Here is a 25,624-nt window from a genome sequence, read left to right as displayed (position 1 = left end):
AACCTAACGGTTATCTAACCTTCTTTTCTACAAGAAAACTAGAAAATAGCTGATAACTTTTAAACGGCTGAACCAATTTTTTGGATTATAGCTAAGAACACTCTCGATCAAGCCACCTTTCCAACAAAAAAAAGTAAATTAAAATCGGTTCATTCGTTTAGGCGCTACGATGCCACAGACAGATACACAGATACACACGTCAAACTTATAACACCCCTCTTTTTGGGTCGGGGGTTAAAAATCTAAAACACCACAGACACAGATATTAGTTTCTAGAATATGTCTGCAAAATTTCATGGACTTTGGTTGCTTAATATTCAAATGAAATTGGAACTACGATTGTATGAAACGAGTGGAAACGAGTGACGGAGAAGAGCCCTGTTAATAAAAGGGCAAACTATGAAACGTAACAGATGACCAACAAAGAAAAAGGCTTATAAAAAATTACAAACGGAATATGAAAATGTCGAAGAGAATCCAATCGAGATGGATCCGTTATTTTAATTCCTTTTCTATTTGTTTATACGAATATAGACACAATATACCATTGCATTCATATAGCTATATAGTATACGGGATTTCTTTTTCCATCGTTTTTTAAAAAGCATGTTTGGCTCTACCCATGTCGGCCAAACATTCGGTTGAAAACTATGTTAAGTAGGATGTAAATAAAAAACTTCGGGTCAAACTTACACCAAAAAAATTCAAGCAGTCACACGTGGAGGCCGTATGAATACATTCTTTATATCTACCTGCTCATTCTTAGATTTCAGCCACGAGCAAACAAAAATGCACCCTGTTTTACCACTTTTAAACTCACATTCCGTTGAGCGAAAAATCCAATTAATAATGAAAACTTTTAGTTTCTGTCATTATAACTTTTACTAGGTTAACGTTATACGTAATAATGATCCAATTTTTTGAATAATATTACAATTTACACCTCGGGAAAAAGTTTGCAACCTCTGGGGAAAAATTAAGTGTCCGTTAAATATTTAAATTTAGCTACCGTAGGCGGTATAGAAGTTATAGATCAGCGTGATAAGACGCGAAATATTTACAACGTGTTATTTATTCAAAAATCCGGTCTTGCAACTGCCGGTTGATTTCTTAGCAAGTTTTCTCTTGAACGAATGCTGCCTATATCATTTCTTTATCTCTCTTATCAATCGCTTCTAAACAAGCTTGAGTTAATAACACACAAAACTAGTTTTGATAACACATTAAGTGAAATTGGTACAGGATTGATAATTATGGAAAATCAGGTTTCCAGTCATATTGATGTTATCCCATATCACCGAAGTACATAGATTTTAAATGACTAAAAACTATTATTATAAGTAACAAACTTCACTTTTCGTTACACGGAAACGTATTCGACCGGTGCGGTTACGTTAGAACGCACAACCGCCCCTTTCGGCGGGCTTGAAGCTACTGAATTGAGTAGACTAATGCCACAGGCTGACTTCACAGTTCACAATGAAAGCTCAGGACCACCCCTACCCCACCTCTTCCCTACTAAATGCACAAATTCGAAGAAAAAAACTATGACAAAGGAATGCGAGGAGTTGCAAGGTCCATACACAATTGCCCACTTGAGTGTTGAATAGGTCTAGTCGCACCCTCGTTTGTTTGCTTTCTAATGAGCGCTCGGAAGCTAAAGCTATCTGTGAATGTTTTTACGCTGGAACCCGCTTATCTCATGTCTTATCTGTTACATCCGACGTCTGGAGACGAGTCCCATTAAAATGTTAATTTCGGCATCTCAAAGTAGGTTCACGATCTATGTTTACTAAATAAACTAAGTCACTATTATTGTGTTATGTCATGTGTTGTAACTGTAAAGTACGTACTGAAAGTTTGTAATTTACAAGCATCTAAAAGCTAATTCTAATCTACTAACAATATCACTATCTCTACACCTACAACAAACCCCTGCCGCACTGAGCTCATGTTTGTTCAGGCTATGTAATCTCAGAAACTACTGCACGGATTTTCATACTATTTTTACCAATAGGAAGAGGGATTACCCATCTAAGAAAATTAATTACTTAAGCTATAATTAATTATAATTAAACATTTTGCAAAAGCATGCTACTGGTGTGATTATAATTGTGCATTAAGTCTGAGCCATCTGAGAGCTTTCATAGCGTGCAATGCTAAAGTTAGTTACAGGAAAAGAATAAGTATACCTACCTACGAGTATAGTAGAATATCCTACCTATATAGAATCCTCTCAAGCTATACCCGTGTGAATCCGAGCCGCTAACAGGTTGTTATCACGGCTAAATGTTGATTAAAATTATTTTTCACAAATCACAATTAGCTATGTAGGTATATTAGGTATGGCTTTGCGGACTCATTACGATTGACTGCACGCAAAGAGTTCTGTTTTTGCACAATTCAGAATTTGAACCACGCAGTATGATTCGCATATCAAAGCAAAGAGGAGGAAGTTCGAAATAATGTTTTAAAAACACGAGCATTGGAAGTTGATATTTGTTTGTATTAAAAAATGCTTTCGGGCTGATTGTTTACGCCTGTTGTTATGTTAATCTCCGGAAAGAGAAAACCACACAGAACAAACTACTATTTCGGAAGTTGCAAATGAGATCTATTGTGTGTGTATTCCAAACACGTTTTGTATAACAATCATGTACAAATACAAATCATTTTTATTTCAAGCAAGGCGCACTTTACCGGCTGTTTTGTAAAATGTCTGTTTTTTTGTTGGTAAGTACAGTATCACGGATTTGGAAAGCAGATGTTATTGAAAGAAAACCGGTGAGAAACTAAACAGTTACGCACTCTACCAAATGCAACATTATAGGCACCTACAGTTACTAATCTGTACGAATATTATTAGAAACTAGCTGATGCCCGCAGCTTCGCCCGCGTGGATTGGTCAGATTCCCTGCAGCATCAGGATTGAGGAGTTGGAATCCAAATTTTGTATGAAACAATGTCACAAAGTTCCTCTATCGATTAAAAAAGAAATGACGCAAATCGGTTCACAAATTTCGGAGATTTCGGTGTACATAGGTAGAAAAACACAACTCCCTTCTTGAAAGTCGGATAAAAAGTAGCCTATGTTACACCCTGGTCAATCCTCTACTTGTGTGTGAAAATCCCGTTAAAATTGGTTCAGCCGTTCCGAAGATTAGCCTTTTCAAACAGACAGACAGACAGACAGACAGACAGACAAAAATTTTAAAAATGTGTGATTCAGTTATGGTATCGTTCAAATAACCATATTACCTTAATATGTGGTAGTTATTTCGAAATTACAGACAGACACTCCAATTTTATTTATTAGTATAGATGCGAAAGTGTGTCTGTCTATTGACTGTTCACGGCCCATCCGTTAAACCGAGAATGGCGATCTCGGAAAACGCAGCGTTGGAAGATCTTAGGTTGACAGTGGACATCAAACGAGTTGCAGGGAGCCGCTGAATTTAGGTGACGCAAGACCACGGGTGCGGTGGAAGTCTCTACAAGAGATCTATGTAGGTTGATAATGATGATAAAAGCAGGCATCAAGTTACCAAAAAGCGTCATATCATGCAAACTCATACGGAAAATATGTGATCTTGGCACGTCAAACTCCAAAGCGTCCGCGTTTATTGTGGTGAGCGTATTCAAAGGTGTCCTCACTTTGTGCAAATTGAATAGTACGAGCGAGCTACAAGCACCCACACCTGATCCTATATCAGATAAATACGCAAGGCGAATCGTAAAAGAGACCATAGCGGGCACAGAAAAGGGTTGACATTGAATATTGTAATCATGACTATGTAGATTGTAGACGATTGTATGCTCGAGAATACGTTATCGAGAAAAGGGTGCTACGCGAGATATCTAGGGCTTTATCGATGCATAAAGTAGGTTATTATAAGTTTGTTGGCGCTGCTATTGTCTTTTATTGCTTAGAATATAGCTGATGTGAATGTGTAAAAATAGCATTTTATGTGATCTATATACATATAATAAAATTGTAGAAAAGTGGTGTCTGTACAATGGAAATATATAAAAAAAAGTAGCAGGGGTTGTTATTATATCGATGCCGAACCCGAAATTGTAATTAATTTTTTTTTGTCTATTTGTCTGTTTGTCTGTGTGTTTGTGCACGCTAATATCAAAAACGGCTTATTCGATTTAGATACGGTTTTCACTAATATATTGTAGTAATCTTCACTTAATATTTAGTGTTTATTTCATGTCAATCGGTTCATAAATAAAAAAGTTATGTCAATTTAAAGAAACACGGCGAACATTTTTAACGTACAGAGTACGTACTACACGCCTCGCGCCTGAGCGTCCGTGGCTATATAAAGCGCGCTGATTCCACGCGAACGAAGTCGCGGGCACAGCTAGTTTATAATATAGTCTGGTGTTTACTTGTAGAATGTATAGATGTTCATCCAGCAACTACATTAACTATGTACACTTCTAGACTTTTACAAATCTACCTACAACTTGTTTGCTAAAGTTTCGTGAAGTGAGCAAAGTTCAACAGAGTATACACGAACTTTTCATAGAATGTTTCGAGTTGATGATTTCTATCATGGAAAGCACAAACTTAAGAAATAGAGCACTATCTTTTTGCTACCTAGGTATGGATACGTTTTTGGTGAGAACCAAAAACTAGTGACAGCTAGTGTCACTGTGGAACACCCTTCCACCAAACGTACCTACTGTATCCTGCTACGCGTAACTTCAGGCACATGTGAATAAGCATTCTAGACTGCATGATCCAACTTAGAACTCGTTAATGCTTTCCACCAAGCTTTTTGTCAAGCAGGATTGTTGTCAAGCCAATACTACATACGAATATATAAATGCGAAAGTAAGGTATATCTTTCTGTCTGTTCGTTCTTCACGGCCAATCCGTTTAATCAATTTTGACAAAATTCCGTACAAAGATAGCTTGCATCCCGGAAAAGGACATAAGTAACCTTTTGTCCTGGAAAATCAGAATTCCCCCGGGATTTTTGCAAAACCTTAGTTGACACCTAAGCAGTCGTGGGCATCATCTATTAGCAACAGAGATAGTTTGTATACCGAAAACGGATATGGGCGACTTTTTATCCCGGAAAATCGTACATAATTTTAAAAACTGATGCTAATGCAGACGTTGTTGTTACGTTACGTGTATACGTAGTTTAAGCTAAGTATATGATGGTACGTGGATCGTCTCTGTTTGATATTTGGTGATTGGCTATAATGAGGAAATTCTTAAAAATAAAACGGCTAAACTCAGGGACACCTTTGGCATTTGGAGTCATATGTTAATACACGTAATGCCAAGTATATGGCAGGCACAATACGTCGGGTGGACAATGTAGACGTCCCCAATCAAACTACCAGACTTTCGCGGTTTAAAAGAAGAATTTTATCTTATATAAAAAACAGTAGGTAGTCAGGACCATGACTATTATTAATATTAATTTGCTACACTGGACGCTAAATCACTTGGCGGTCTCAGTCACCACTAAAAGAGAAACGTAGCTGAATTCCCCGTGGTATTTTTGGCATCTCTTTATTTACACCGGTCGTAAATTTCAGGACCATCGTATAAATCGAGTTCGCGTGAGGTGGGCCGTATTGTACGGACAAAGGGATTCACCAATCAACACCTGTTGGTTCGGTGTTAGATTAAATTGTACATTACCCGCGGCGTCGATTGAAGGGACATTTACCTGTAATAGAAGGAAGATTAGGTTAGTTTTATAAAATAGAGATTTATTATCCAAAAAATAAAAACACGACAAAGACATTCCTGATACGTTTTTATGTCACTGCATTGTGGGAATTCTTATAAGCTTATTACTACTAGCTTTGTAAACGGCTTCGTCTGCGTGGATTTATGTTGTTACGTTGGAATTTCTCAAAATCCTTCTTAGTGAGGCTACATCCATACTTCATACTAATATTATAAAGGCAAAGTATAGGTGTCTGTCTGTCTGCTAGCTTTTTACGGCCCATCCGCGAAATTTGGTACTGGATACAGCTTTGCATCTGATTTGGTAGTACCCACATGATTTTAAAAACGCAAATGTAACTGGACAAAGCTGTGGGCATCATTTATGTGGTACAGAGGTAGCTTGTATCCCACAGTCAGGCATCTTTTCTCCAGGTATGAATTTCTAGCACGCTGATGTCGGCCGCGCTCTTAGCTGACAAAATAGACCGCGTCGCAGTTGAAATAGTACGTGTGACCGACATACGTGACCGACATCAGCGTAGGAGAAATACAGACGTTATTATAATTTTACCTTGTAAAATAGTTTTGGACTTTAGCTGACTCTTTATCTCGGCAAATATTGTGGATACAGTCCATTTGCTGAAAACTTAAAGTTCAATCTTAAAATCTCGGAGGTTATCAATTTTCAGATATAGGTATATAATATCTATACTTAGGGGACAAAATTTACTGTATCTTAGCTCCTCTATCACTTTCTGCAAGAAATAAATAAGTTGAGTCACCAGTAACTGTGTAAACCTTGATTGTAATAAAAATACTCCACAAAATGCAATTAGTTTTAAGAATGCTTTAAGTATCTCAAGTATTCGAGTCCAACAATGATTGCAGATGAAAATGTCACTTGAAAATGTTATACGACATTAGGAAAGGTAAGAAGTAGGACGACCTCTGAGTAAAGTGCCCTCATTTTGTCGGACCCCCATATTGTCTCACATTATGTAAAGGACGATTCAACGCAGAGGTCTAACTTAGTTATGTAGTTTGAAATGCAAATGCCGGGCGTGAAATTAACGAATGAACCATTCAACTCCGTACCTAGATTATGTAATATGATGTTATATACTTGTAGTTACCTAGTTAAGTAAATCTGACGACCTAGTGTTCGAATTCTGCGTTCTACGTTCTTTGTTTGTCTTTGCAAAGAAACTCTTACACAAAAGTAGCGAAGTACTATTTTTAACCCCCGACCCAGATAGAGGGGTGTTATAAGTTTGACGTGTGTATCTGTTTGTGGCATCGTAGCTCCTAAACGAATGAACCGATTTTAATTAAGTTTCTTTTGTTTGAAAGGTGGCTTGATCGAGAGTGTTCTTAGCCATAATCGAAGAAAATCGGTTCAGCCGTATAAAAGTTATCATCTCTTTTCTAGTTTTCTTATAGAGGTTTTTGTGTCGGGGGTTTTTAAATTTAGATTTATTATGATTTGCTTTTCAATCGTTGAAAATAACGCCGCGGGTTGGCCAATATGTTAAAGTTCGGTTCTATCAGATGCCCTAAGTAGTAAGTACCTATCGCTGGATGGACGAAGCATGTAAAGACCTGCAAACTCACGAAAAGTCGATTGAAACCAAATGGCGGACGTACAGGCAAAAGTGATAGCTTTTGGTGTTCACTGAACCACAGAAATCAAGAAAGTAGTAAGCAACTACTAACATAGTATATCAGTAGCTACTACTACCTATGCCAAAATATCCACATATCAAAAAGTTGTATGTAGTAAGTTTATGTAAAAGTGGTAGATATAACCGGTGATAACGATTAGTGATTTATTTCAATACCTATAAGTTAAGATGGCCGCAACAAATAAAGAAAATTCTTACTTAATCGGTGCGAATCAGCTTCGATATTATGACTGATCGTAAAATTTGGTTTATAGCCGACCGAGTGCTGGATTTTCTCGTAAACCCTTGAACAGGGTTGTCTAAATTAAATTTTTTATCTTTTACGATATCATGGCTAAAATACTGCTGCCTCACTTTAGAATCACTTCAAGCGTATTCAAAGTTCGGATTGCTGTTGTATTGTTTGAATTCGAAGTTAATTTTAAACGGCCTCCGAGATCTTAATTACAGTTTTGATTTATTTTTAAAATTCTCCGACGGACTTAAACCATTAACAGGGCTCTCTCCGTCACTTACTCCATACAATCGTAGTTCCAATTTCATTTGAATATTAAGCAACCAAAGTCCATAAAATTTTGCAGACATATCTAGAAACTAATATCTGTGCCTGTGGTGTTTTAGATTTTTCTAAAAATATGTAGTTTCAAAATTACAGGGGCTCAAAGATTTGTATGTGAATTTTTAAGACCGCGTAACTTAGAAACCGAACATAATGGAATATTATGTACCTACTATGTACATAATATTATAAAGTCTCTCGCCACGCTGAGTTCGTGTTTGTTCGAGCTTATCTCAGAAACTACTATATGGATTTTCATACGGTTTTCACAAATAAAAAGATGAATTAAATTCCTATACTTAATTTATGAATATTATTCGAAAAAAAAGCTACTGGTATGATGATAATCTATACTAATAAATAAAATTGGAGTGTCTGTCTGTAATTTCGAAATAACTACCTCATATTAACCTCATATGGTTATTTGAACGATGCCAACACTGAATCACACGTTTTTAAAATTTTTGTCTGTCTGTCTGTCTGTCTGTCTGTCTGTTTGAAAAGGCTAATCTTCGGAACGGCTGGACCGATTTTGACGGGGTTTTCACAGACAAGTAGAGAATTGACCAGGGAGTAAAATAGGCTACTTTTTTAACCGACTTTCAAAAAGGGAGTTGTGTTTTTCTACCTATGTACACCGAAATCTCCGAGATTTCTGAACCGATTTGCGTCATTTCTTTTTTAATCGATAGAGGAACTTCGCGACATTGTTTCATAAAAAATTTGGAGTCCAACTCCTCAATCCTGATGCTGCAGGGATCTGACCAATCCACGCGGGCGAAGCTGCGGGCATCAGCTAGTTTGTGAATAAAGTCGAAAAAATTGTCCCATGTGAGAACTTCTATGGCGTGCGGTGCGTAAATCATTAAAGTTATTTAAGCATACTTAATAATATGGTATTATAACTGGGAATCGTTCCTCTACCGTGCGAAGCCGCCCCGGTCGCTAGTTTAGCATTAAACTTGTTTCCATTAAGCTAAGAACTTGAATTCTTTAAGCAGAATCGAGGCCATAGACTTGATTATATTATGTACTTACAAGTTACAGCATTTTCTAAATAAAATAAAGCACCTAACTTTTACGAAACGACTTTTCAGGCTTCATTTAAAAATACACGTTGCTAAATCAGTTGAGGTAACTTTCTATTTATGCCCCTTTGTCAATACAAACTGTATAAGAAAGTTTCGAAGAAGCAAAACAAGTTCGGTTTTGTTTACTCCAAAGTGAACCCTTTGGCGAGGGCTAGGTCTTAACTCGCTGAGTTTTCGACGTCTTTTGAAGGCCTAATTTAAGAGTGTCTTTAAAATATTATTTCGTGTGAAGCACAAAATCCTAATTAAGAATAATTTCTTATTAATTTTCCTTTAAAGTAACTTTGAATAACTAACAGAGTTTTTGCAAAAATACAGACCTTGGTACATTATGTTTGCTAACCAGTTGCTATTATTAAGTTAATGTAGAGAAAAAGGGTGGATTGTATAGTAATTCAATTCATCAAACTTCTTCCCTATTCTAAGCTCAGTATGTAAAATGAAAAATGCCACTGCTGCATCATTACCTATGGCGCGAATTTGACTCTTCAGAATTTAGTCAGCTATTTAGTTAAAACACGATTAAAACCGATTTGGATTAATGTTGCTTTACTAGCACAATCGACGATAGATGTCGCATCAAAGGTTACACTACCTTCACTTTTTAAGTATATTATCTTTATCAAAAAACTTTACAAGAGGCTCTCAAGGCAATAGCGTGAAAGTGTAAGCATACAGTCTCTAATGACCCGTAAACATGAAAGAATTAGGCGCAATTTGTGAGGCTCTTATAGTTACTGCCTTCATTAGGGGTGTTAGCAAAATAAGGCATGAAACACACAACACGCGACGCGACCTTAACTGGACGTCATAAAGTCACAGTCGACGTAGCGTAAGCATGGATAATGAAATATTAAAACTTTTGCGACCTTTGGAAGCTTTTTATTTGAAAACTATAAATTACGATAACTTTGATGTTTCATCATTTTTGAGCATTTTACATAAATTTCGCACGAAAAAGAACCACGATTGGAATAAATATGAATAAATTTTCGCAATCTGAAACGGTAGTAAATTTTTCTGTATGTTTTTATTATGTGAATAGTTACAGTTTCCAAAAATTTTATCCCACCAAAAACATTTCATGTAAAATGTTGCCAAGACTCACAAGTTCATAATGCTTTCACTGTTAAAAAGTGATGAGATCTCTAGTAGAGCCAAGCCCCTAGCTGAGCTTAGAATTGCGCTGCCCATGGGACCTATCCCAAGTCCAAAGTATATAGCTCTTAAATGCTCTTGAGTATATCACATTTATAACAATAAAGAACAAATAACTCTACTTACAAGCTCTGATTTTACAAACCCTAAATCTTGGTTAAAAAAGGACGGCTTGGCCGTTTAATGTTCGTGGTACTTTTATCTGATATGACATTTAAGCCCGGAATAGCTTGTGCGACAATCATGAAGTATAATAAAAATTAGTAATTGTCGAACAAACTATTCCTTATGACCTTAATATAATATGTTATGCCATGTAATGCTTTCACGAACATTAAACGGCCAAGCCGTACTTTTTTAATCAAGATTTAGGGTTTGTAAAATCAGAGCTTGTAAGTAGAGTTATTTGTTCTTTATTGTTATAAATGTGATATACTCAAGAGCATTTAAGAGCTATATACTTTGGACTTGGGATAGGTCCCATGGGCAGCGCAATTCTAAGCTCAGCTAGGGGCTTGGCTCTACTAGAGATCTCATCACTTTTTAACAGTGAAAGCATTATGAACTTGTGAGTCTTGGCAACATTTTACATGAAATGTTTTTGGTGGGATTTCATTTCTTTTTGGCAGGTGCCCTAGATTTTTTTTTTGGATCTATTTTTTGTAGGTACCTACATCATTTTCATGGCCCGCTCTCTATCGTTACCTCTTTTTTTAAAAGCTTTTATTCTTGCAATGTATGTAACTATGTTTGTTTGGGTGGAATCTTGCAACTCAATTTTAAAGCAGATATATCAAATTTCAGTCTTTTAGGACTTCAGGAAACACATTTTTTAAATGTACAGACTGGGAAAAGTTTATTTTCCTGTTGTTTTAATGAAATCCCTAGCCTACATACCAAATTTCAGTCTTCTAGGACTTAGGGAAGTATTTTAGAACTTTTGACTAGAGGGGTTTTGAATGGCAATAAATCTGAAACCATAACAGGTAGACAATTGATACTTGGCACGTTTGATAAGTCTGTCAAGGACATATTATCCTGAAAATATCAGCATTCTAGCGATAGACTTTACAAATAATTTGCTTCCCCCATACGTGGGAGTGGAGGGGGAAATTTTTAAATTTCTTAATTTTCCTGTAGTTTGTATGCAATTTCTAGTGTACACACCAAATTTCAGTCTTCTAGGACTTCGGGAAGTACCCTAGAATTACAGACTAGAAGTTTTGACTGTCAATAAATCTGAAACTATAAAAGCTAGACAATTGATACTCCATGCGTTTAATAAATCTGCCCAGGACATCTTATCCTGAAAATATCAGCTTTCTAGCGACAGATTTTACAGATTTGCTTCACCCGTAAGAGGCGTAGAGGGGGGGCATTTCCAATTTCTTAATTTTCCTGTAGTTTGTAGTCAATTTCTAGTCTACATACCAAATTTCAGTCTTCTAGGACTTCGGGAAGTACCTTAGAGGTTTTGAGTAGAGGTTTTGATGATCATCAGTGAGGGACGAAATCTGCGTATTTTAGGTATCAATAAATCTGTAACCATAAAAGCTAGATATTTGATATTTAGTATATTTAGTAAATTTGCTGAGGACACCTTATACTGAAAATTTCAGCTTTCTAGCGTCATCCAGACCGAAGTTATGACGGGTCGAAAATACGGCGAAACACTTCGAGAAAAAGGTACGTAGCGCCCCGGCCGCCGTTTGGCTCGTCTTGGCGGGGGCACTGCCGTGCCCCCTGATTGTTTTTTGATAGTAGCATAGTTTGTTTCAAAAACGCACATTTATTGCTTCGTTCTGGCCTCTAGAACGTCAAACGGAAGTGCGTAAAACCGATGCCTCACGATTGCAGGACGGTGGCACCAACATGCGCTTCACAGTGTGATCGCTTTTATACAGCTGCATTGGACACGTTACCGTCGTCTCGCGTATTGTTTGTTCTAGCTTTAAGGCTTTGACGGTGATGTAGCTCGTCATAACTCCAAATTTGTAGAGTGTAATATTTAGGGAAATTTACATACCTAATAGCGACTGAAGCTTTTGTAGATATTAGCACGTAAGCTTTGAACCAAGTAGAGAACAAAGAAATTTTGTCCTTGCCTTAGTTTCGCATTGCGACATGAATTTCAAAGTAGTACTTACCTACCTAATTCAAAAAAGATTTTTCTATATAGGTATATGTAGTTTATGGAGGTACTTAATAAATATTTTACAGTAAACGTGTAGACTGTAAGTGTAGGACCACACAAATGACGAAATTGTTTTTTTTTTTTTTTGTTTTGCAAGATAGGCTTGCGCTTGACGACAATTATTATTTTTAACCCCCGACCCAAAAAGAGGGGTGTTATAAGTTTGACGTGTGTATCTGTGTAGATGTCTGTGGCATCGAAGCTCCTAAACTAATGAACCGATTTTAATTTAGTTTTTTTTTGTTTGAAAGCTTAATCGAGAGTGTTCTTAGCTATAATCCAAAAAAATCGGCTCAGCCGTTTGATAGTTATCAGCTCTTTTCTAGTTACTGTAACCTTCACTTGTTGGGGGTGTTATAAATTTTTATTTACATTACTTAGTTAATATAATTACCTATAGTAACACATCATTGACTTATTATGTACTTGGCACATACAAATAGTAACATGTGTACGGTGTAACCTTTAAGACGAATAAAAACTGTTAACATACATCAATGTTACGCGAAGGGACCCTTTCTCGGTATACCCATATATGTGCTTTTAACGTATTTTTTGTTTTCTCACAATTCTTCAAACCTAATGAGTCTGTCTGTCTATGAGCAAAAAATTAAAAGGCGTGCCTATTAAAACATTAGGCCCACTTGATGATATTTTTTTTTTTCAAAGAAATGTTAAACACATGAACGATATAATACATAGAATTTATCCTGTGACTTTTAAATAATAATCGTGGCTAGAACTTAATAGTAGAAAATAATTAAAATTATTTAATAAATGACGCTAAATCTTAAAAGTACCTATTTCTTTTCAGTTTTTATAGTGTCCATAAAAATCTATGATAATAATAGATCTATAATAGATACTTACCTAATTCATGAAATAACGTTACTCTTTGTTCATTTTTTCTAAAATTATCTACAAGACTACTCGTAACGGAACTATTATAAAACAAAGTGTCAATGTTGTATATCTGTTGACTCGCTTATAACTTCTAAACTTCAAAGTGGACTTTACAATTTTCTTATGTACTTAGAACATTTCACACGATTTATTTAGCTATAAGTAAATTCATAACACATAGACAACATTGCCATGCGAAGGTGGAACGGGTGAGCTAGAAAATTCATATAGTAACCACTACGTTATAGTACGTCCATTATCATAGCCCATTGCTGGCTCACTACTGAGCACGGATCTCCTCTCAGAATGAGAAGTCTTAGGACATAGTCCATCACGCTGACCAAGTGTGGATTGGTAGACGAAGGTATTTTTTTTTTCTTTAAATCTGGCTTTACTCTGATTAGCCAATGTCAAGTTTGTAGATATTTTCAAGTTATTGAATTTATACAAGTATGGACTCCGTTTGCGCCGGCGCCCGCCGACATACGCGCGGCGCACCTTTAGAGCGCTTCCCAGTCAGTTCCACCACCAAAAAACACCAACTAACACAAAAACCAGCCACTCTTAACAAAAAAAAACACTCCAAACAAGCACAGCACGCGCGCCAGCAAACGCCATCACAGACGAAGTCCTAGACGAAGGTAAGTAAGCAGGCACAATATATTACGTTAGTACGTAATAATTCAATGTTTGTGACCTTTGATTACGAATAAATGGTTGAGAAAGTCATGAACTCTCTGAACTCTTAGTAATGACAGACAATAAAAGTGTCAATTTCTAGTAAGGTACTTATGGAATGGAATCCCCATAGAATGAGGAAAGTAACAATGTGAAATAGTAGCGTTATTTATGCAAAATACTTGGACAAAACCTTTTACTTAGGCACCAAATGGACATTAGAATCCACATCCTATCTTTATGCCTCTCGCTATTAGGAATTCGAAAAATCTCAAAAATGTCAGTGAGTCGTCCTCGATAGCCCTTCACCCTTATCAGGAACTTTATGGAAAGCAGACGTCTCTGAAACCACTTAGCTTGCGGCTTTGAAACAAGCGGGAATAAAATGAAGACGGGCCTATGCGTACATTCGTTACACCGCCAAAACTGCATGTTGGATGTTAGTAATTTGGTAGTTTCCAAGGTACTTTCTAGTTTTTCTTTTTCTCTTATACAATTGGGCTTTGACACATCTAGAGACAGAATGAGGTGATGTGTAATGAATTTTGGGCACTTTTCGGACAATTATACTTATTTATTCCAATAGAAAAAAAATTACATTTGCTTGGATTATTATTACACTGGCTTCCCGTTAAATTATAATGCCCTAGCATATATTTTATTTTACAAGGGTCGGGTTAATTCATAATTATTTAATTACATGACTGTGTGAATTTGATACTGTAAAAAAAGTTTATAAAAAATATTTATGCTAGGAATAAGTATTGTACCAATTTTCAGCATTGATGTCAGTGTTAGACTTTGTGTTAAAGATAACATTCAGAAAGTGTTATTTAAGAACAAGTAATGACTGTCCCGCTGGTTTCAAAGCCCCAAACTCAGCATAGTCTTGGATAACGGAGAATAGTAAATGCCGCTTTAAAAGGATTTTATACCCCTTGGCCCTTGTCGCTTTAATCTTTGACACTAATAGTATTGGTTTAAAGCTTTGAAAAACATTTAGATACTTTCAAATTTTTAAAGCATATAGGCTTACAATTTACAAGTACTCCATCAGCATTTCTTTCTTAAGGCTTGGGTAGACACGAAGCGAGGCGGAAGCGACAAGCGAGGGTAACGTGTTCAACGCGGCTACTAATAGTCCAAGATCCCACTGCCGCCAGACCTACCTTATTTTCTGAGAAACGAAATGTGTGGTATGCAGCAGTGACGCTAGTGTGCAGTTTACTTACCTACGCATATTTGCTAGCTTGTACCACTTTTCTTATGTCTGAGTGCTGATTTTTATTTCCAAGGTAGCATGATAAAAAAATTACGACTCAGACTATAAGTAAGACAAACTATGTAATTTTTTGCGAGATTTAAAGCGTGTCTGGCGGAAATTATCGCAGGTAGGAAGTGTCTGGCAGTATTGAATACTAATTTTAACAATATTCTGTAAAACCTACGAGAAAATCAGCGAAAAGTGAGGATTTATTTTAAATAGATACTTTCAAATCGGCCCACAGATATATGCAGATTTGTCTGTTTTGGCGGTTTATAGCGAATTAAGCTTGATAAATATAAAATACAAACATACACAACAGATACATATCAAGGAACATTATATGAGTATCATGACATATTTTATGAAATGGAATTCCTAGTATGAAACGTTCGCGTGAAAATAACTCTATTTTGTATGGAAAGTCGGAAAGTCATGAATTTGCGTACCTACACGTGACGCGACAACCAAATATTGTCATATGAAAAGGAAAGTGATTTTTATAGCGTTGATAAAAAGTGCTCTGTGGCATGAGGTATTTCATTCAAATTAAATTGCGCGGCCCTTCATCGCGCTTACGAACTCTATTTTGGTGAAACAAATACATATCTCTAAGTAGGTAATATACGACACAATTTGTTAGAATAACTTGTATCTAAGATGCTAGAATGGCGACCTCTCAACGGAAAACACAGCATTGGCAGACCCCCCATTAGGTGAATAGATGCTATCACAAGTGTAAATTAATATAACACCACCGATAAGTGAAGGTCACAGTAACTAGAAAAGAGCTGATAACTTTCAAACGGCTGATCCGATTTTCTTTAATTCTCGATCAAGCCACCTTTCAAACAAAAAAGAACCTAAATTAAAATCGGTTCATTAGTTTAGGAGCTACAATGCCACAGACAGATACACAGATACACACGTCAAACTTATAACACCCCTCTTTTTGGGTCGGGAGTTAAAAAGTGTCGCCAAAGAGATGCAGGCGACGCGATGAAAGGCCGTGGCGTGTGGATTGTGGACGTCTCTATAAGATATGTCTACAATGGACGTCTATCTACGTGATGATGATGGTGATGATGAACTGAAATATAATTAACTTACAAACGCAGTATAAATGAGCAAAGTCAGACATCCAATCGCTGTATGATTGTTTATGTAGCTACAATCAAAAGAAGCTAGGTACTAAAGATTACTGGTAGTTTAATTGTTCAATAAATCTACCACAACTATTCTCTCTGAGGCACTCTCAGTATTTCGCATATAAACTCAGTGTTATTATAGTTCCCACACCCGTAGTGTTAATTGCAAGTTATAGCAGTGAACAGGTGTAGTCAGTTAGTAACAGCGTAGTAAATTGTATAACGATTTCACCGAATTAAAGCCCTCAGCACACCCAACGCGCGGCGGAAGTCTCCAAGTCCTATAGCTTCTAAGCGTAGCTAGCGTAACTGTCAGCGTTCCATATCCAAAGGGTACCCTATTACCTACTAAGCCTCCGCTGTCCGTCCGTCCGTCCATCCGTCCGTTCGTCCGTCCGTCTGTCTTATATCTCGTGAACCATAATAGGTAGAGACCTGAAACTTTCACAGAATGCCATTTCACGAAATTTCATGATGGCCATTAGGTAACAACAAATACTAAAAATTTCAAAAATTGCCGCCATGAAAATTTAAAAATCAAAAAGTGTTATTTCTTCACTTGACCGATTTTCCCATAACTGGTTTGCTTTCGTAAGACTACTAAAATGTGCCGTGTATATTATTGGGTTTCTTGTGGCACCAAATAATCAAATAATTCAAAAATTTAACTTTTCATTTTTCTCTATGTACTCGTATATTATATACTCCCCTAAACAACATTCTATACGTATTTTTCGTCTGTTCGTCTATTTTTATGATGCGAAATAATTTATCTAGATTAATTAATCTGAAACAGCATTTTATCGCGGTATTAGTGCTTGCTGAAGCACTATTGAATTGTCATTAGTGGCCACATTCGTTGCTTATCTAACGTTTAATGGCTTGCAAGAAACAAATAGGATACAATACATCACACATATAGGCTACTATAGCTGATGCCCGTAACTTCGTCCGCGTTGATTTAGATTTTCAGAAATCCCTCGCTCACTCTTATACCTAAAACTAAAAGTATCTACAATCTACATCCATATGAAAAATCAGGTCAATCCGTTGTTTCATTGCAGCGTGATTGAAGGACAAGTTTCAAAGGTTACTTTTCTATATTAATATTATAAAGAGGTAAAGCAAAGTTTGTTTGTAGAAAGTAATCTGTGGAACTACTGAACCGATTTAGATTTTACATTATTCCTGAGTTACATAGGCTATATTTTATCTTCAAAAAAATTAGAAATCCCTACGAAAATTGTAATAAACTAGCCGAAGACAGACTGGGTCACTAGTCTTAAATATCTTTAAAACATCCTGACAGTAGTATTGGAAGGTGGTACGCAAAATATCTAAGTTTATTTCTTAGAACAAATTCTGCTATCACCTACTCGGATCACGATCAAGCCATATTAAAATTATACGTACGTTCAAGTAGATTATACACCTCTTTGATTACATTCATAGGAGTTGCTCTCGCCTTTAATCAGTCACTATGGTGTAAACTTAATGAAGTGTATTCAATAACCGTATAATACATGAAATGAACCTATATTCAAGCACATTGCCAACCTTTTGAGTATCATTATTGTCAAAGGACTTGGTAGTCTAATCAGTTGCCTATATTATACCTATTAGGTCCATACATTTTCTTCATCTGACCACTTTGATCTCAAATATCTGGAGTTTGGTTGAGAATCCCAACAAAGAACAAGCTTTATAATACTAAATGACACCCAGACTTCATCCGCGACGATTTAGGTTTCTTAAAAATCCCGTTAGAATCCCTCTTTGTTTTTCCGGGATATACCTATGTCAATTTCGGGGATGCAGGCTACATCTGTACCAAAGATATAAATCAGTTTTTCAGATGGGCCTTTTAGAATCCCGTGGGAACTCTTTCATTTACCGGGATAAAAAGTAGCTTATGTCTGTCCCCGGGGTGTAAGCTAGTTCTGTACCTTTTGTCAAAATCGGTTACAATGTTGAACTGTGAACAGTTAGTATACAGACAGATCCACTTTCGCATATAATAAATATTAAATATGGATATCGATTAATTGGAAATTATGACACACTCCTTTGACAACGTCACAAAACCAAAGTGTTTCGCTTCCGCATCCGCAGATTTGTGGACTTGAAGCTAGATTACCTAGATCCCAAACCTAAGATTTCACTATCGAGCCAAAATAAATAAAATTTGGATATATCTTGAGCATTTGCTCTTCAAGGCGTATTGACAGTGTTATGCCAAGCCAGTAAATACCCTGATTTGAGCTCCGAATATATCTTCTTAGTCAGAGCTTGAGATAATCCCGAGTTAAGTTTGATATATTATTTCGAAACAAACGCGCACGCATCCTGGATTTGATACTTTTCTTTAACACCTAAGAAATGTTTTACACAAACATATACAATATACATAGTTCTTAATATGTAAAAAATGCCACCTTTTATTTATAATACCTATCTAAATATGCGTCCTTTTATTTTTCACGACTGTCCAAAAAAGCATTTAGGTATGTACCTACTTAATTAAGTTTCTTTATTCCAATATAACTTGTAATGTCTGAACAGATTTCGATATAATATGAGGTATCTTTAGAAAAGCTTTAGAAAATTGAATACACAAATACTCGCTCCTACATAAAATCACTATAAAAAAAGATGTTTTAAAATATACATAAAATATACCTAATCCTAACTGGTATAAACAGAATCATTCCACTTTATTTCCAACAAGCTACCCAGACCAATTACGAGTAATATAGTTGTCTTGAATCTTAACTTGAACTCATATTGTAATTATTTAACACCATAAAACATTTTATAGCAAGAATAATGGCATAACTATGCTTAATATTGCTTCTTGTAACGTTTACGATTATTATTAGGCACTTTGACTGTAATACTTAGCTAAGAGATTATAAGGCCTAGATTACTATCTTGTTTTGCGTCCGTTATATATTAAAAAAACTCCAAGTAAAAAACTCCAGTTCTTGTGCTAAAAAATGGCTAACCTCAAAAAGAATGTTTAAGCTATCGCCAAATAAGATAGGAATTTTGAAAAACTGATAGTTCTAAACATTACGATAAGTAATAAAAAACTAGAAACCTTGGTATTTAAGTAATAAACTACATATTCTAGAAGCATCAATTTTTAAAATCCCTACGTTTTTTTGGCATTAATTACAACTACATAGTTTTTGGGGTTAGCGCTTTGTAACAAAAGGATGGCAGAATTGCTTACCCATGACTTTCTCCGCACGAAGTTTAATATCAAGGCGTTTTTCAAGTTCTAGTAGCGCCAAAATTAATGGAGTTGAAGCTATATTTATGTGCTTTCGTTCACTTGGGATTTAGGTTTTTAAAATCACGTTTGCAGAACTGTTTGATTTCCTGGGCTTTTTCTGGGATAAAAAGTAGCTTATGTCACTCTCTAGTTCTTTTACTATACCCGTGCAAAAAATCCCGTCGATCTAATGCTCCGTTTTGGCGTGATTGAAGGACAATATTTGATTCATATAATATGCTTAAATATAGAGTAGATCTCAACAAAAATTTCTACTATAAAAGTCATTCAACTCCGTATAAATTCGCAGCTAAGCGAAAATAAGGGTCATAAATATTGTGGGAAAACTAAGGACGAATATTTAAAAATTTGCCAACGTGTCCCCTCGTAATGTTATTAGGATTCCGTACCCGGACGGTGCAAACGGGACCCTATTTTTCCCTAAGCCTCCGTCCGTATCAGCGGGCTGTATCTTATGAATGAACCGTAATAAATACGATAGTTTTTTTTTTTAATTATATAGACTAGCGCTTGGCTGCAATCAGACTCGCTAGCAAGTGATGATGCAGCCTAAGATAGAGCGCGCTTGCCTAGTTGCCTATTCACTCGACTTGACTTGAAGACACCCATATTATAGGTGGAAGGGAAAATTGATGCCGAAAGGGCGTTCCACATCCTGGCGGTTCGGATTAGAAAAGAGGAAGCAAATCGCTTCGTACGTGTTCGAGGAATTTCGACTACGGCAGACCTTGAGTTGAGAGTAGATCTGTGTGTACTTATATTGCCGCTATTACAACAAATAAACTAAGATAGCGAATTTCACAATGGTCGCCAGGCAAATTAAAAACATTCAAAAAGTTTTATGTTAAAAACATAGTTTTATAATATTACCTATCTTGTACGGAATCCTTCGTGTGCGACTCCGACTCTCATTTGACCGGTTTTCTAGTAACGCGGGCGGTCATAAAATACTCGTCACAAATTGAAATTTAGTGAAATGTCTGTAAGGGTTTACTTACGTTGCTTTATTTTCTAACTTTGAACCCTGACTTTGGGTGAGTTACATACGAGCTACCTAAAAATTATTTTTGAAAGATTCCAAGTTAGACCTAATAAGATGTTTTGCCAAAAGTCATCGTCATTAACATAATAATTTGCAGTATTAGTGCATTCGGATACCTACCTATTTATTATTCATAGAGGTTTACACTATCAGAAGTACATAATCGTACGTCTTGTATTTTATTTCTAATTATATATCGTATTCTGTAACTGGGTATCTAGTATCTAAGTATGGTTAATTAATACATTTTGCAAAACCACCTATTGCCGAGAATCTTTAGCTAATTAAGTAAGCTGCTTAAACCTCAATAAACAGTTAAACATTTTGTAAAATTTAACAAAGATTATGTAAAGCGGCTGGCGGGAAGTGGCTGGATGAGGAAGGCTGAGGACCGGGTGTGGTGACGCTCTTTAGGGAAGGCAAATATCCAACAGTGGACATCCACAGGGTGATAATGATGATGATGATAAAAGAAAGATTGTGCAAATACCGAGTGCTGGTTTAATAAGTAGAGTTAATACTTCAGTACCCGTCCATAATAGGCTGTGTTACTCAAGATTAACTCCAATAAATCGAGTCTCACCATAATGCCTGTGATTTATCTCAACGACATCTCATTCCCCGTCAACATACTGTACCTACTCTATTGCACCTCACTTGTGTATCGTGACAGTATGATCGATTTGTTTAACAGGGCTCTCTCCGTCACTTGTTTCATACAATCGTAGTTCCAATTTCATTTGAATATTAAGCAACCAAAGTCCATGAAATTTTGCAGACATATTCTAGAAACTAATATCTGTGTCTGTGGTGTTTTAGATTTTTCTAAAAATATGTAGTTTTAAAATTACAGGGGCTCCAAGATTTGTATGAAAATTTTAAGACCGCGTAACTTTGAAACCGAATATTTTAACAGAAATCTGGAAAACCACAGACATAGATATTAGTTTCTAGAATATTATGTCTGCAAAATTTCATGGACTTAGATTGCTTAGTATTCAAATGAAATTGGAACTACGATTGTATGAAACGAGTGGAAACGAGTGACGGAGAGAGCCCTCTTAAGAGGAAAACCATTGCGAATGACATAGACGATTTCACCTTCAAACTAGCAATTTTGACATGTCATGACCCTCTATTGACAATTAATCAAGCAGACATTTCAATCTGCGAAATTTACGCGGACTTTTAGTATTTTGACGTAGGAGGGTAAAAGATCCAGTACATGAACGAATAAGGACTACCCTGACATTGACCTAAAATTAAGGTATATGAGAATCGTTCTATAACTAATTTTTATATTTTGTGTGTCTGTACACAGTAGGTAAACACTCTTAAATTATTTAAATATCAAAAAATCAAATAAAATGCGTGGTATTAATTATTATTAATTATTTTATTTAAGAAAAGGATAAATTGCCAGAAAATGAACTGGGAATTTCAGTGAATGAACGAACTCTATCTAGTGCATAAACTCTCGATTCCTATTAATAAATAAATTCTTAAATATATTTTCGGCTTGGAATTCAAAAATAATTGACAGATTTTCACAGTTTTTGACTTATTGTATATTTTTTTCTACATTTTGCGCGATAAATCAAACACTATTTTACATAATAATAATAAATAAAACCTGTTTTAGAATGTATAATAGAGCCCTTTCATATGATATTATCCCCTTTGGTATAGTTATCTTAGGTTGAAAGTCACCTAAATTTTCTGGAAAACAGTCTAAATGATTACAGAGAAAATGAAACTTAATGCCCATGTTGCACCCAAGTCGCTGGAAGTGCAACATCAGCTGCTGAAAGTTTTGAGAGTAGTGAGAATAATATACCGTAACACATGTTATCAGATTTGTTCCTTTGAGTCGAGAAGCCACATGTTCTGATGCTTTTTAGACAATCTAAGATCTCTCATTAAGTGGTCCAAATCATTTTGATTGAATAGTCTAAGTTGAGATGTAAAACATCGTCACTACCTTCTGAAAGTTCTTGAAGTAGATTGGAGGTACTGGGTTGGGGCTGAGGTACAGATTTATCACCAGAAGTCAGAATCGTTCTAATTGTAGACTGCAAGTTACAATAGAGTCGCTTGGAACAATTTTTTTGCTGTTTCTTCTGGTTATATTCACAATGCAGAAATAATAATCATCATGGTGTTTAGATGGTTCGCGCCAAATTATAAGACTATTTTTAGTAAAAGTAGGGTCTATTCTTATTTGCTCATAAACGCACATATAAAAATTTGGAGTCCAGGCCTTGCTGTTAGCTGCTAATGGGTTCTCAAAGTAGCCCGAGTATGCTTGTTTTACAAAGTTAGACACACTTGCACGACATTCTTTAATACGTACTCGCCACCAAATGGTACAAAAATGATTGGAATAACTTGCAGATGTTCTTCTTGATGTTCACCTCGATAAATTTTGGAAATTACTTGTGTGATCTTAATAAAGTGTGAACATACAAAGTGTGAGTATAGTGCAAAATATGGGGGTACCTGTATCTCAAAAACTAGAGCTGCTGTGTAAAAAATTAAAGTAGATCTGAAATCAGCGACGTCAAATTAGTAAGAAACAGTTTCAAAACCTAATAAAACAAAAAAGTTGAATTTTGTATGCCAGTGAAATGATTCGGAATCGGAAGCCACTTTATATATCGCGAAATTTGGAAATGTGGTCAAATTTTCGAAATCCATATTTATCAATGAAAAGCGACATAATTTTGTAAGTAGTACCTACTTACTTCAGTTTACTATTTTTGAACAGTTTCGCAGAGGTACAACAATCGGCCTCATTCAATCAGCCGCCATATTTATAGTAACAGGCAAATAAATACAATTAAGTATTGGAACTACAATACCTATGCTCCTAAATGTATCTTAAAAAACAAGTCTCATTCAGCGTTACAAGTGCAGAAGAGGAAGTAGACAGACGGATTAACATCAGTTCGAACAAGTACTGGGCACAAAAGGAAAGAATGAAAGGAGCTTACCCAGTACATCTTAAAAGATCCGTTACAGATACATGCATCCTGCCATGCCTCACCTATGCCAGCCAAACATGGGTCCAGACAAAGAATATAAAAAGAAATAGTGACTTGCTAAAGGGCGATGGCAAGGTGCATAACTTAAGGAAAAAATATTCAAAGTGAGAATTGAAGACATAAGAAAAAAGACAAAGCCTACAGACACCTTGAGACATGCCCTAAAACTGAAATGCAAATGGTCATATTGTATCGATTTTTACAGATGAAAGAAGGACAGGAAAAATCTCCCCTTGGCCAGGTCCAGCAGGTAAAAGAAAAATAGGTAGACCGAAGACGCGTTGGTCTAATGCTATTGTGCAAATCGCGAGAGAAAATTAGCTTGATAGTACCAAAGACAGAGAGAAATGGGGATACCCAAGAGGGATCTTTATCCAAGAAAGAAGAATACCAGAATAAATATTTAAAAAAAATCTAAAGAAAAATTAAACCGACTTCAAAAACCACAAACACTAAAAAGTAAAAATAATTTTAGTGATTGTGGTTTTTGAAGTCGGTTTTATTTTTCTTTTGAAAATTTTTTATTTCACAATTTCTAGTGGCCCCACTGTACTATAATATGCCATACCCAGTTAAAACCCTACTGTTTACTAAGATATTACACTGATCGCGAGCAATTTACTCTTATCCATTGAGGAGTTCCGTTCTCCATCTCGGAAGATATTCATCAGATCTTCATCGAATTTATATGGGACCACCTGCGAAGTATACCCTATCAAACAAAAAAAAATCCAAATCGGTCCAGGCGTCTTTGAGTAATCGGAGAACATACATTAAAAAAAAAAGTTACCGAGGAATTCAGAACCTCTTCCTTTTTTTGAAGTCGGTTAAAAATATACTAAGATTTACTAACATGGTGTTATACCACAGAGTAGCGAACAGAGGCAAAGCTTCTAAGAAGCGAACAAAATTTATAACTATTTTGGTAGGGTTGGCACAGAAGGATACAATTTAATAAACAATAGGTATTTGTTCAACAAGATGGCAAAGTTTGTTTTTTGTTGTGATTGCTTAGTTTAAATATCGATCGATAGATCTAAATATCGATTTTGAACGAAATCAGTCACTTTACAAAGAATTATAAATGGTGCCAACTTTTTAAATTTTGGTAACAGTTTCCTATTTTGATCCCAGGGAGCTCTAAATATCGATTTTGAACGAAATCGGTCAATTAACAAAGAATTTCAAAATGGCGTCGACTTTTTTAAATTTTGGTAACAGTTTCCTTTTTTGTGATCCCAGGGAGCTTTAAATATCGATTTTGAACGAAATCGGTCAATTAACAAAGAATTTCAAAATGGCGTCGACTTTTTTAAATTTTGGTAACAGTTTCTTATTTTGTGATCCCAGGGAGCTCTAAATATCGATTTTATACGAAATCGGTCAATTAACAAAGAATTTCAAAATGGCGTCGACTTTTTTAAATTTTGGTAACAGTTTCTTATTTTGTGATGCCAGGGAGCTCTAAATATCGATTTTGTACGAAATCGGTCAATTAACAAAGAATTTCAAAATGGCGTCGACTTTTTTAAATTTTGGTAACAGTTTCTTATTTTGTGATCCCAGGGAGCTCTAAATATCGATTTTGAACGAAATTGGTCAATTAACAAAGAATTTCAAAATGGCGTCAACTTTTTTAAATTTTGGTAACAGTTTCTTATTTTGTGATCCCAGGGAGCTCTAAATATCGATTTTGAACGAAATCGGTCAATTAACAAAGAATTTCAAAATGGCGTCGACTTTTTTAAATTTTGATAACAGTTTCTTGTTTTGTGATCCCAGGGAGCTCTAAATATCGATTTTGAACGAAATCGGTGAATTGACAAAGAATTACAAAATGTCGTCGACTTTTTTAAATT

The 25,624-nt window shown here is 35.8% G+C and overlaps 1 protein-coding gene across 4 annotated transcripts in view; it reads right to left on the bottom strand.

Annotated features, from left to right (window-relative positions):
- The window catches only part of LOC123873469 (apoptosis-stimulating of p53 protein 2), a 339,385-nt gene that overhangs the window by 115,275 nt on the left and 198,486 nt on the right, over nucleotides 1–25,624 (bottom strand). The window lies entirely within an intron of this gene.

This window comes from Maniola jurtina, chromosome 16, assembly GCF_905333055.1.
Source record: "Maniola jurtina chromosome 16, ilManJurt1.1, whole genome shotgun sequence".
Classification (NCBI taxonomy): Eukaryota; Metazoa; Arthropoda; class Insecta; order Lepidoptera; family Nymphalidae; genus Maniola; species Maniola jurtina.
This window is presented reverse-complemented; position numbering and strand designations above follow the sequence as displayed.